The sequence below is a fragment of the Varanus komodoensis genome, unplaced genomic scaffold (assembly GCF_004798865.1).
Source record: "Varanus komodoensis strain SLA01 unplaced genomic scaffold, ASM479886v1 scaffold3, whole genome shotgun sequence".
NCBI classification, from domain to species: domain Eukaryota; kingdom Metazoa; phylum Chordata; class Lepidosauria; order Squamata; family Varanidae; genus Varanus; species Varanus komodoensis.
Genome location: NW_025335761.1, coordinates 14867228 through 14882173, shown reverse-complemented (window position 1 = coordinate 14882173; position 14946 = coordinate 14867228). Strand labels below are relative to the sequence as shown.

General features: G+C 40.7%; 1 protein-coding gene and 1 long non-coding RNA gene across 4 annotated transcripts in view; both read right to left on the bottom strand.

The window, feature by feature from the left end:
- Positions 1–14946, bottom strand: part of RAD51B (RAD51 paralog B) — a 387227-nt gene that overhangs the window by 187752 nt on the left and 184529 nt on the right. The gene's annotated exons all lie outside the window — the stretch shown is intronic.
- Positions 4437–13270, bottom strand: LOC123026427. Its single transcript, XR_006415305.1, has 3 exons — positions 13139–13270; positions 8275–8281; positions 4437–4447 (listed from the first exon to the last, which is right to left on the bottom strand). It is a non-coding gene; the product is annotated as an uncharacterized LOC123026427 (long non-coding RNA).

Here is a 14946-nt window from a genome sequence, read left to right as displayed (position 1 = left end):
CAATGACCCAGTTCACATGCGACAAACTTGGGGTTATTTTGAACAAGCAAGCGTAATAGTTTCTGCAGTTCAAGTTCTTTTATTTAGCTTCTCCTACTAGCACAAGCACCTAAAATGTTCAAGGATGTTTCATCCCAGGGTTATTTATCATGAAGTTGAAACCCAACATTCTGACTTGTCTCTCCCACAACCAGCTGGAGTTGGAACTATAGTACTTGCCCTAATAGTATTCCTAGATAAAAACAACTGGGACCCAGAACAAAATGGTGCAATATGGCGTGTTTCTGTTCAAAATCCTAACCAGAGATATCATATTCTGGATAATCCATTCTATCTCCCTCCCCACTATTTCTCAACCCCACCACCATCACCAATAGCCAGTCACCATTCTGCACCCATTGAACAAGCTCAGTCCCAGTCATCTGTTTCCAGGGAGTGGGGCTGTCTAAATCTTTGGGTTCCCCCAAGCCAGGTGATGCCTCTCTCTTGTGTATGAATGGTGATAGTTTGACCACTAGTTTGACAAGCAGCCATACTTGAGAGACTATGTTCACTGTTACTTTATATGGCAGTATTAGTATGAGCTACTACTGGATTACATAACATTTGCCTCTTAAAAGATAATAAAATGGCAATCCACATATTGTGGAAGAGTGGAGGGGTGAAATGGTTGAATTGGTTCCCTTAAGGCTTGAGTAAGAGAGATTTGAAGCTGATAGGTCCAATCCAAAGTACTCTGTACACTATACTGAAAACCTCAGGGTAAAGCACTTTATTTTCCCACACCACTATCTTTCAGCTGTTATTTATTTATTTATATTATTCTTTGCTTCTGTTCACTCATCATCTGGATTTACCATGTTTCGAAATTCCACAAGATAAAATCTAGAAAGTTAAGAATAAAAGCAGTACCTTCAGAGAGGTGAAAGCTAAAAATATTTTACATTTTTAAATATGATTTAAAATTATTTTACAGCCCTTCCCTCAGCTTATTGATCCAATATGTTGCTTAGAAAATGCCTAAGCTAAGCCATACTCAACATATGTGAAGTCATAATGTAGGAAAATTAACTCTCTGCATGTGTTGTGTGTGTCAAATAAGGTACTACACTGACATTTATAGGGACTAACTTCCTTTCTTTGTAGGCAATGAATTCATAGACTGATGCTTGCTGAATCAAGCTACTAGAAAGGTAGTACCTGTATTTTCTTTGCAGACCAAAATGAGTCAAGTCATTTCTACATGGATTCCAACTTACAGTAAGCAAATAAAAATTCTCTATGTAGAAAAAAAGATTTCTAGATTTATTCTTAGGGGAAATCTTGAACTGTATCATAAGCGGAATTAAACTTTGACAATTCCCTTGGCTGAGATATGCCCATGAAGTACCAGCAGGGTAGGCCATGATTTTCGTATGGCCCACCAGTACTCTAGCTCATTTCACAGAGGCCCATGAAATATCATTAGGTAGCAGAATGCTCTGAAGATTCCATGACTCCAGGCAGTCAGGTCCTGTCAAGTCTGAACCTTTTGAGTGAGTTAGTCAGGCCAAAGAATCTCACTGAAGAGTTAGATGATATCGTAATAAGGAGTCAGTTCCAGAAAAGAAGTTCAGACTGATGCAGGACAGATGGGAACAAGGAACCACTGGGACAGGGACCGAAGCAAGAACGAGTCAATCTGGCTTGAATTTCCATCTCAACAGGCATTGGTAAAACAGAATGAAAAGAATAGTAAGTCATTGTTGGATTCGAATAACCAGATGCCATACACTATCTCTATCTTCTCACACACAGAAGCAGGCACTGTCCCTATCCTGCCCAGACCAGAGCTCTGCCACAATAAAGAATACACAGCCATAATGTCCCCAAATGGAGTGTGTAAAATGTTCCCACAACATGGAAAATACTGACTATTTCTTAAGTCAGTAACCATCTTGCTCTTTTCTGATTTCAAAAGTAATACAAAGCAGTCATCTGCCAAAAGAAAAAAGATACTGAAAGAGAGAGAGAAATAAAATTTATGTACCCATGCTATACTAAATCAGTTTGTTGAATAATGACTAGAGCCTTTAGAGTTCATTAGGAACCCCCTGCTTGCTGTATCCTTTTGCATGCTTGGGAAAATTATTTCTCTTATGTTTTTCATGATCCAGAGGAATTCTCCTTGCAGGATTATCAGCCCTCTTTTAACACCCCACTGTGCCAACCTGTATACTCCAGTAAAATTGTGGACAGGAAATATCCCTGGCTTCTGGACAAAGCAACTTATAGTCCCTCTCTTTAAAGGGGAGGGGGGTGAGGTGTAGAATAAATCCAGCAAGTTATTGGCCCATCAGTTCAATTATTAGAAAACTTTATGTAGGGTTTGTTAAGGCAAGTTTGTATCCTGGATAATACGATGATGATGGACAAATTGAGTTTAGAGCAGGTTGACATTTTTCAGTCTATGTAATAGTTCACTTGGCAGGCAGACAGACTTACTTCCAATGGTCCTATTTGATGTTTGTTTTTTAATGTTTCCCTTATTGAAAATTAAAGAAACAAAAACAAACATTTGAAAAGAGGCATTTATTATCTATATTTCTCCCCCCCCCCTGATCGAGTCACATAAAATAAAGTCTACAGTCCTTCAGGATGCATGTTGGTTATACAGAACCTGCTAAAACAACCTGAATGATTTATAACTTGCTGGTACTATCCTCCCATATTTGATTATGTTAGTATATTCAATAAATGGTAACCACAGTCTCAAAAGAATGCTACTGTATTGGTGATACTACCAAATCCTGGGGAGATAAATGAATGAAGACATCTGGAACTTGGATCAGATTCAGGGTTGATTCTTATGTAATAGGAACACCATGCTTGGTGGCTGTTCATCTGTGACTGATGGGTGGAACCACATGGAAAGAACTATGCCAGTAACAGAGGGCAAAGAGGGCTCAAACATTACAGGGGAAACAGCAGAGAAGGAACAAGAACTGTGTTGCTCTTATAACACTGATACAGGTTCTTTGGTCCAGTTCATTGTAATATGAATAAAGAATAGAAACAGTCTTTCCTTAAAAAAAAAAAAAAAGAACATGCTGTCTTCATGAGAAAAAAAGAAGGAACAAAACACTATGATCAGATAAGAGTTATCAGTTTGGCACACAGTCACATTAAAAATGATCCCACCAAATAACATTTGGCTGTATGCTCACAATAATATGAATCAGCAATGAGAAGATCTAAAACTATAATTTATTATTTAAAACCTTCTATACTACCCTCCATCAAATCAGAGTTCAAATCAGAGACCCTTCCTCTCCCTTTCTTTCTAAGCAGACCAAGGTAAAGCTTTCTAACTAAAGGACTTTATTATATTAAAGCTGACTAGCAAAGCTGGGTTTAAAGCAGAAAGAAAGACTACTGCAACAGTCATTAATAAAAAGAAATACTGGCTATTTGGGAAAAGTGGGTTAATGCTAAGTTGATTTCAAACTAAATATCACTCTTCTAAGGGGAATCTTCCAACTTAAGGGGCAATTACTTGGAGCATCTAACATTTCTCAGTTGTTCACCCCTCTTAACCTACTGTTATATGCTGAAATATTAGCATGCTCACTAAACTTTCCCACAGTATTTGAAACAAACAGATCTCAGTAACCACCTGGCTTATCTCTAGATCCACTGGCCTTGGCATTTTAGCTGTGGACTCTAAGTTCTCCTTGTTTGACGCAGAATCTGTTTCCACGGTCCATATAGGCTGTATTGTAGAAGGAACGGAACCAATCCCTATAACTAATAAGATAAACAACTAACTTAAAAATCCACTAAAATATGACTGTTGAGGCAGGCTGAACAACTATTCAGATTAATATATTGCACACACAAAAATATTTTAATCTTGTGCCCAAAGGATTGCAGGGTAGGACCCAAGTCATTCCAAAGCCACCAGCACCAAAAACACACTTTTCTTTTGTGAGTGTGCATGGGGCTTTATGTAAGGAGGTGCTACTAGGGAAGGAACTTGGAGAAGAGGCTGAGCAGAAGAATAAGACACAAATGATGTGGGAAGAGCACTTCTTCATACGCCTGATCCCATTTAGCACACTAACAAATAGGCACTGTGGCCAGACTACTCCAACCAGAGAGAATAGAAGGTAAAAGGTATTTTTATGCCATTGAACCTACCTGGATTTCTAGTAACATAATAATATATAAAAATATATCCAGGCTGCAAACCTCTGCTTTAAAATGGAATAAAACCCTTTCCAGAACAGTTTGAACATCATTTCTCCAGAACACATAGGAATGATACATGAATATCAAATTTATACAGAATCTATATTTGTCTGCATTGCACCCAAGTCTCCAATTCTTAACTCTAAACTAGAATATAAAGTTTGGATTCTTCAAGATAGAAAATACTTTTTCTGGTGAAATATGGACAAAGAATTCACTTTGATTTGTATAATTCATCATAGATAAGCACACATGAAAAAAAGTTGTGCCATATTTCCTGAACGTTCGTTCCTGAAAGGAAAAAATTGTAGCTGGAATAGTTTTTAAAAAAGATCTTGCTTTTCCTTATAAAACCTAGTCACATTACCAAGTATTTTGGGACTTGTTCTTCATTTTGAAAGTTAACAACTTATGTCTGTATAGTAGGGTAAGTCCCATAACTAAAAATCAGACATTTGGCAAGTTCACTGCAACTGGTCATAAGGTAAGAGCAGTTTGGGAGAATGAATAGGTAAAAATTGGGTAAGGTGTGTTCCAATTTAATATGAATTTACCAACTCTTATTTCTTGAATATACCCACTGGAACAGTTATACCGTGATAATCAGACTTTTCCAAATTTGGGGTTGCAATTTACACTAAAAAAATAAGCACAAAGTTGCATATAATAGAAGAAAACCACACAAATTGTGTATATTGGGGGGGAATATTACATGAAGGAAATATTAATGAAAATACAAATTGTCATGTAAATTATTTAATAAAAAACTAATGCACTCATGGGAGGGAATGAACATATTGTTAGAAAAATGAGAATGGAATTGAACTAGACATATTCATCCATTCCTACTTTGTAGCATGGACACCCCGCAATGAAGCATATGGATAAAGTTACTTACTGCAAGCTGAAAAACATTCCTGGCCATGTGACTGGGCAATCAGATATGCACTTTAGCTGCAGTGCACATTGAACATTCTAGATAGCAAACTCTTAAGAGGTCTCCAAAAATGCTCAGTATTTTGCAGCTTGAAAACAAGAAGTTAAGAAGTAAACATGGCTATAGTGCAGGGATATATGATAATCTATAGTGGTTGGTGCCATACCTCCTGTAAAAACAAGAAACAAACTTCACATCTGTAGGATAATAAGAACCATCATTGCTTTAAATAAAGCGATTACCACACAGCCACATGAAAAATAAAAAAAACCCTGGAAGTTTGGGCTGCACTGATCTTGTTTCTTCCATGAAATATTCATTCCCCCTCCCTACCCCATCCCCAGTCTTTGAAATAAAAACAATAGAAAATGTCATTTTTAAAATTTGAAAAAGAAGATAGTTAAAGATGTTAGAGGCCAAACTATTTCACAGAAACTTTTTTGTTGTTTTTGCAATAGAGATGGGGGCAGGAGGAGGGAGGAAGAGAAGTTTCAAATAGCAACATTGTCCAAAAGGGTGAAAGGGAACAGATGGCCGTGGAGAATGCAGACTCAAAGCTCTGAAGAAAAGGCCTATATTGACAGATCTTGCTGTTTCCTATTCAAGCATGAACGCTCTGGCATGGAGAGTTAAGACGATACAAGGAGCGACCTCTGTTCTCAGCAACCCGCTACGGGCAACTGGCCTCTGAAGCTTTCTGAGAAAAACAAGGAGACACAGACAGACAAACAGATATGGCAACAAGCCCAGCTCTTAGCTAGCAGGAAAAAAAACAGAAAGGCCAGAAACAGCTGCCTTTTCCTGGCTCCAGAGCCGAGCATTAGAAAGAGTATTTCCAGTCTTTCACATCTTCCTTTTCAGAGCAAGCTCCTTCGAGAGGTCAACCTCAAGCTGCTGGTCTTTGCCCTGAGCGGAGGTGAAAAAAAGGACAGATCAGAACTTGTCTTGCTCATTGAAAACTGCTCCCTTTAATCATCAGAACTCCCTCCAGCATACCAAAATATTTCAGACATAACCCCCTAATGATAATGCTTTAGGTTTTGTGTGTAACAAGCCTGGGGGATTTACATTTAAAGAATTTAAAGCTGCAGTTCCCACACTCAGGTTTTACTGAACCCATTCTGTTGTGCGAACAGTGAAGAGACCCCCCCTTCCCTCAAGCATAGGGATGGGACAATTAATTATACTGAGAATCATATTCTAACAAATGTCCTGTAGATATGTGTGTGTGTTGCTCTACCATGATATTATAATCTCTGTTGTATTTCCAGGGTTGAAGCTGAATACATTTAAAGTACACATCCAAAATGCACGTTATAGTGCAAAAGAAAAAAAAAAAAAAGCATGCATGTGCATGCACACACATACACTCACATCAGACCTAAAACCCTTAGGGTATTGTGGGTAATTTGAGCATTGTCCGCAATGCACTAGTGTTTTATTCTTAAGTGCTTGCATTTATGCCTTCCCCTATCATATTTACTTTTGAAAGCACAGGAAGTACCTATAGGAGAATGGCCTAATTTTTTTGCCTCTGCCACTTTATTAAGACTCTCCTTTTTCACTGTATTCTAATTAGGGAGTGCCTAACCTACTCAACAGTGAAGAAAACTTTTAATGTTTGCCATTACATATATTCAAATAAAATTTTGGAATCATGAGAGCTAGAATACAAATTACACATACATTAGAAATCCAAAGGCAGCACAAAAGCGTTCCAGGTCCTTGTACAATGGGTCACAATTTTCTTACTCCAGCTAATAGCAGTTACCCCACAACTCAACTTTTCCCATCTTACAATTTCCATTATGAACTGAAGGCACAGCGAATGGCAGTCGAAAGCAGATGGCAAGAGGGCTGGGACTCTGCCCATTTATACGATGGGGAGCAGAGTTCCCCCAAAGAACGTTACAGCTGAGAGAATCTTCCCGAAAATAGGCACTGCACAGGCGCAGCACCCATATGTGTGATACACAGAGACCACGACGAAGAAGGAAGCCTTGTCATAGAAGAGGAGCAGGTGGGGAAGATTTAAGCCTCCCACCGTTTTAAAAGATCATGTATTCTCAAGCCTGCTTCTGCTCTATCCTTTTGTGTGTAGAATGTACTACTTAGACCCATTAGGAGCATTGTTCTACTGGGTTCAGGCTGCAGGTTGTACTTCCTTTCCTCCTGCATGTTTTTTTCATAACCAGTCTAGGAGGAGCACTGGCTGTTTGCTTCCTCTTAGTAAGTCTTTCAGTCTTGCAGCAGGGTGAAATCCATACTTGATTTCCTACTAGCTATCTCTCCCAGTCACTGCAGAAAACTGTGTTGGCTCTGTCTCTCAACGTCAGAAATATGACTTCAAAAAGGGAGGAAATGGGGGTTATGAAGACAGGACTGGGGGTAGGAGGAAGAAATAGATCTAGCAGCTTTACAAATCTCTCAGCTGCTATCCCCAGCCCTGCCTACATATGTGAACTAGACAGGCTCAAAGGCCCAACCAACAGAAACTGAAGGAAAGGAAAAAAGAAAAGTTAAAAAAGATCCCAGTCACTCCTGTCACTCTGCATAGGATAGACAGGGGGCTCCAAGATCAAGCACATTATCGTAGGACTGCATTCTAATTGGTTTTGCAAGAGAAGAAGGGGACAAAACAAGAATTAGTTGGATCTGCCTATCATTGGTTTGGCTCTACCTATCACAGGCTTTGCCTTCCCATTCCAATAGGTACCAACTACCACTGGCCCTTAGATATGAAGACATACATATGTGGAATAGTGGTAAGAGTGTTGTACTGGAACTTGTAGATCTGTGTTCTAGTCCCCACTCAGCCATGAGGCTCACTAGGTGACTCTGAGCCAGTCACACACCCTCAACCTAACTCACCTAATGGGGTCGTTGTTCTAAGGATAAAATGGAGAGGAGAACTTTGTATGCTGCCTTACAAGAGAAAGAATGGCAGGGTACTAATGCAATGCAATAATAATAATATAGTACACTACAACATGCCTAAATGTTAAAACTGGTCTTGTTATTAACTATTACATTAACTGCAGCAGGAATGGAAGAACTGACTGGAAGAATTAAATAGTAAAATAAAATTACATTTTATAAGGAATTACAAGTGTCCTTGGAACGCAAATAGCTTGATGTTATATTATTGGCCTTACTTCTACAGAGCAAGAGAACAATTGCATTAATACTAATACAAGAAGCACACTCGCAAACTGGGTCTGTCTTTCACATTTCAAGACAGGTGGCCCCCAAAGTATATTCCCACACATTCCATATACCACATCTGTTGTCTAATGTGATGTTAAGCTGCTGTAAGAACAATGGGAGTTTTAAAATGTGATCTATAAAACTGTTAACTGATCTCTCGTAACATCTATCTGCACATGAGTACTCTTGTCACTTCCAAACAAGCATCATGTCATAAAAACCTTTAGCCCCCATTACTCTGCACCCAACAATAATATTAGCAGTGGTCCTTCTTCTGGGAAATCATCAGCCATGTCTATCTGTGCATAATACCATTTTACATAGTGATTTACGTTTTGAACAAGCTATTTCTAAGGGGGAGGCAGTATCCAAGGTGGGAAAACTCTTAATGTAAACGACATTGCTTCAGCTAAACCACTCTAACATAACATCAACAATGTTAGCTGGAATCCCAATTTCTCTGGGAAATGCAATTTTTTTCTTATTCTACTTTATTGTCTTTTGCCACAGGCAAAATGATAACACAGAAAAAGAGAGAAGAAGTCAGAGGAAACAATGGCAAAATAAGAGAGAGAGAAAGAGAGAACACCAGATAGGAAAATATATGGCAAAACTGCTGTTGATTTAGTACCTTATATACAGATGGAAAGAAATTGTTTTGGAACTAAACAGATAAATTCCTATTTAGCTAAGCCTCCAAAATCCCTATCCTGTATAACATTCAGATTCAGTCCTTTAAAAATCCTATTATATAGAGTAAGGGAGGGCAACCTCAGAGGCTTAATTCTACCCACAGAGATTTCCTAAATGACCTATAGAGGGTCAGGTAACTTCTGCAGGCTTTTTACCTTCCTCAAGCCCCACCCTGTAGGCCCCCAGGGATGAGAGAGGTGATTCAAAAGAAGAATCTGCATGATGCCTCCAATCTTGCGTTCTCACTAAGGGAGTTCCCCAGAGGAGGTGCTATGCCAGACTTGATTCCTGCAACTGGCACCTGAATTCCTTCCTGCCCCACTCACTCCCCAGCTGAGATGTGAGCTGAGCAGCAAAGCAGGAAGGAGGTGCCAGATGAGACCCTTTCTTGATACCGAGAGTGGCACAGAGTTTTGTGGGTTTCTCTGCACAAAGGAAGAAAAGTGCAGGGTAAAGCTATATGCTAAACTGACACCAGGCTGGACTGGATGACAGCCAACAAACTGAAGCTCAGTTTAGGCAAGACTGAGTTGGTCGGTGGTTCCTTTGACCAGATGGAGGGCACTGATCCTGTTCTAGATGGGGTTGCACTCTCCCTGAATGAGCAGGCTCATAGATTTGGGGTCTCTTTGATCCATCATTGTCACTCAAGACTCAGGTGGCCTCAGTGGCTTGGAGCGCATTCTACTACCTTTGGCTGTTGGCCCAGCTATGCGCCTATCAGGATAGGGATAACCTGCTTTCAGTAATTTTGGTAATCTCTAAATTAGGTTACTGCAATGCAGTTTACATGGTCCTGAAGATGGTTTGGAGGCTGCAGTTTGTGCAGAATGGAGCAGCCAGATTAATACCTGGGATCTACAGGTTCAAACATATAAGACCAGTTGTGGTTCACTTGCACTGGCTACCTGTACAATTCTAAGTCCAATTCAAGATGCCAGTTTCAGCCTATAATTCACTGCATGGCTTAGAACCTCAACACTTGTTGGAGTGTCTCTCCCAGTTGCAATCTACTAGGACACTATGCTCAACTTCTGGGGCCTTCCTCTGAATGTCAACTCTGAGAAAGGCTTGGAGGGTAGCAACAAGGGGCACAGAGTTTTCTATGGTGGCCTCCCATTTATAGAACAGCCTCCCTACCGAGGCCCAGTTGGCTCAAAACTTGCCATCTTTTTCATACCTGGTTAAGACAGTCATTTTACACGGAAAATTTTAAGGACATACTCAACTACTCAGGGACTTGAGGGGATTACCCATTTTAGTTGATTTTATTTTTCTTTACAGGTTAGTTTTAGTGTATGTTATAGCTATTTTAAATTCATTTTAATGTTTTTTGAGATTTGCATTTTTTGCTTTGTTTTTATGCATAGGTGTACACTGCCCAGAAAAGCTTCGGCTATGGGACAAGCAACATGGATTTGGCGCAGGGTCCAGTCTGCCCACTTGGTCCAAGAAGGCAAGACAGCCCTCTGTCCAAATGAAGCTGCCCACTTCCGATGTGTAATTTGATTGGGAATATAAAATTAAGAAAAGTAGATTTCAATTTTCAACTGAGCTTTCCAAGCTGCACATGAACATGAACATGACATTAACACACTGAAATGTTCTGTGTATGCTGATGTAGTGTCATTGGATAGTAACCACTCACAGGACAAGCAGAAGATGCACTTGTGCAATGGGGTTCCTGGCCTTTGCTCCCCAGTTAGTTCCCTGTGTTCTTCCCAAAGCCCCTTCTGAAAGAAAGGCTTGAAATGGTGTTGTTTCCCTCAGGAAAGGCCTGATTTCAGTTAAGGCGGCCGGATGATGTGGACATGGTGCTTGGACAAGTACGTCCTACCACCTGCTTACTTGACCCTTGCCCTTCGTGGCTGCTGACCAAAGCCAAACACGGGATTGGTTCCTGGATCCTGGAGGTTATTAACGCCTCTCTGAGGGACGGTTGGGTGCCTGCTCCTTCAAAGTAGGTGGTAATCACGCCTGTTCTAAAGAAGGCGTCTCTGGATCCAGAGATGGCCACCAATTATAGACTGGTGGCCAACATCCCGTTTTTGGGCAAGGTGTTGGAATGGGTGGTGGCAGGACAACTCAGGTACTCTTGGATGAAACTGATTATCTGAATCCATTTCAGTCTGGCTTCAGACCCGGGTATGGTACTGAATCTGCCTTGGTGGCCCTGTACGATGACCTGTGCAGGAAGAGAGACAGGGGGAGTGTGTCCCTGTTGGTTCTCCTGGACCTCTCAGCGGCTTTCGATACCATTGACCATGGTATCCTCCTGGATAGGCTGGTGGGATTGGGAGTAGGAGGCACTGCTTGGCAGTGGTTCCGCTCCTACCTTGACGGCCGATTCCAGAAGGTGGTGCTGGGGGACTTTGGCTCTGCGCCATGGCAACTTTGCCATGGAGTACCACTGGGTTCCATTTTGTCCCCCCTGCTATTTAATATCTACATGAAACCGCTGGGAGAGGTCATCAGGAGGTGTGGGCTGTGGAATCATCAGTACGCTGATGATACCCAGCTCCACCTCTCTTTTTCAACCAATCCAAGTGAGGCAGTGGCTATGCTGAACCGGTGCCTGACCAAGGTAATGGGCTGAATGAGGGCCAATAAACTGAAGCTCAATCCAGATAAGACGGAGGTTCTGTTGATGGATGATCCAACTCCTGGGTAGGTGACTTGGGCCTTGCCCTGGACGGGGTTGCACTCCCTCTAAAGGACAGGGTCTGCAGCTTGGGAGTGCTCCTCGACCCGGAACTGTCCTTGGAAGCCCAAGTGACAGCGGTGGTGAGGAGCGCTTTCCATCAGCTTCAGCTAATCCATCAGCTGCGTCCCTACCTGGAGAAAGATTGCCTAGCAACAGTAACACATGCATTGGTTGCTTCCCGGTTGGATTTCTGTAACACACTTAATGTGGGGCTGCCCTTGAAGACAGTCCGGATACTTCAGATGGTGCAAAATAGAGCTGCCAGGATGCTGTCAGGGACTGGGCGTTATTCTCATATAACCCCAGTCCTCTATCATCTCCATTGCCTTCCCAACGAAGTCCGGGCTCAATTCAAGGTGCTGGTTATTACCTATAAAGCCCTAAACAGCTTGGGACCAGGATACCTAAAGGAATGTCTATTTCCATATTTGCCCTCTCGCCCCAAGATCGGCAACAGAAGCACTCCTCCGGGAACCCTCTGTGAAAGATTTTAGGAGACAGAGTACCCGGAGGAGGACCTTCTCTGCGGTGGCGCCCCATCTATGGAATGCGCTCCCCAGAGATGTCCGTCTGGCGCCATCATTATATGTTTTTTGGTGCCAGGTTAAGACCTTTTTATTTAATCAATATTTTAATATGTTTTAATATTGGATTTTATTATTGTATTTTATTAATTGCAGCCAGAGTAGGTTGTCAATTTATTTATGCTGTTAGCCATACAGATACGTGAGTAATTGGATGGCACACAAATTTTATAAATAAATAAATAAATAAATAAATAATGGTGTTCTGGGAAAAGGGGGAATATATATTAAAGATGAGGACTGGGATAAGGATGAGCATGGAAGAACTACTACAACAGTATAACACACCCATAAAAATGACTTCTTTCTATTAGGGTTGAGTGATTGTCAATTCTATATGGTGCTAAATTTCCAGTAGAACAGTTCCAGAAACAGAAGCTAAATTTAAGGATGACCCAGGAACATTGTTGCCATGATCTCCCATAGTTAGACAAATGAACAGTGCAATTCTGTATATGTCTGCACAGAAATAATAACCACTGAATTCAGTGGGACTTACTTTCCACTCCCAGATAAGTATGTTTATCACTGCAGCCTGAGATTCATTGATTTTAATGAGAAAAAATAAGGATATACTTTACACCACCATTTAAATAAATTGCAATTATATACATTTAATGTGGCCTGGGTTGTGCCTTTTAAAAGCAGATGTAGACATTTATAATACAGAAGGAAGGAAAAGCTGAGATGGGATTCAAGGTGGCCCTGGACGATCAGGTTAATTATTTACTTATTTATTTATTAGATCTATATCCCACTTTTTTCTTATGAAAGCTAAGCAACTTACATCCTCCTCCTACTGCTGTTCTCAATCTTATCCCCACAATAACAACCCTGTGAGGTAGGTTGGGTTGAGGGCCTGTGACTGGCCCAAAGTCACCCAGTTGGCTCCATGGCTGAGCAGTGACTAGAACCCAGGTCACCTGAGTCCCAGTTCCACACACTTATTTATTTTATTTATTTATTAAAACATTTCTATGCCGTCCCATTCGCCGAAGCCTCGGGGCGGCTCACAACATAAATTAAAATACAAGAAATAACAATATAAAATAAGTCACCCTGGCCACCACCACACCACACTGGCTCTCCAATTTTCAGGAGTAGGCCCAACCTAGTTAATAACAATTTGGGGTCCCAGTATTTGAGTGATATTACCAAGTGTTACTTTGAAGAAATCATGTCATACACTGAAACTTTGGGAAGGAAACTCAAGAACTTGGAGGGCCAGATAGTTCTCTCATTCATTCCCCCCCTCCCCCTGTACTTGGAAATGGAATAGAAAGGGAAAGAAAAATACTCTTGGTGAATGCTTGACTGCAAAGGTAGTGTTGACACAAGATATTTGGATTCTGGGATCACAGACTACATTTCTTGGAAGATGGACTACTGGCAAGAGATGGGTTGTACCTCACAAGGACTGGAAATAATGTGTTTGGCCACAGCTGGAAAAAAAATTATCAGGGGAGCTTTTAACTGAATCCTACAGGGAATGGCCAAGTAAACTTGGGGTAACAATGGGACAAAGGCTTATGCTCCAGATGGAGAGACCACCTTTAATAGTGCCCAACAATAGTCTTCCAAAAAAAAAAAAAAAAAAAGAATAAAGCTAGACTATAAAGCTCATGATCTTCCAGGTCAATTTACTAATGCCTAGAGTATGGGAAACAAACAGTAAAAACTTGAATTCTTAGTGCAGGAGGGCAAATATGACTTGATATGTGTAACTTGGTGGGACTTGGTGGGATGATTCTCATGATTAGAATTCAGCAACTTAAGAATATATAGTATCCGAGAAGAACAAAAAGAACAGAAAGGGAGGCAGAGTCACACTATATGGTAAAGATGCATGTCTATACACAGAAATACAGAAGGATGAGCTTAGTATCACCATCTAAAGAATCTAGATTAACACAAATGGGACATGGTTGAAAGGAAAGGAACATGGTTGTTGGAGTCTACTACCTACCACCCAGTTAAGGAAAAGATGAGGATGACACTTCTGAAAAGCAATTGCTAATGTTTCGAGGAGGAAAGATGTTACAGTTATAGGGGACCTCAATTTTCCCAATATGTACTGGGAGACAAATTCTACAAAACAGAAATTCCTGACTTGTGTTCCTAATAACTGTCTCCAACAGAAATTGGAGGAAGAAACTAAAAGATTGGCTATCCTTGACTTGATTCCAACCAACAAGGATGACCTAGTGAATGAAGTGACAGTTATAGGAACTTGGGGGAAAGTGACCGTGTCATACCGGAATTCTTGCAAAAGCTGAATATAGCCAAATATGGTGGTTCAGCCACTCAATCATAATGGCAAAATGATACTGGATGACAAGAGTGCTTAACTCTCACTTTAGTTCATTCTTTTCCTGAAAAAGGGTCTATGACCTCCCTAGCAGAACAGAAGTAGAAGGTGCAGGATTGCCCCTTAAGATTGATAGGCAAATGAATGAGGACTCTGAATAAGTTCAAATTTCCAGGGCCTAATTCCAATTTTTCTGGAGGATGGGTGACGTGGCAGATGATTGAAGAAGGGAACATGACCCCATCTTCAAAAAAGGGAAAAGAAGGAACCTGGAAACTACAAA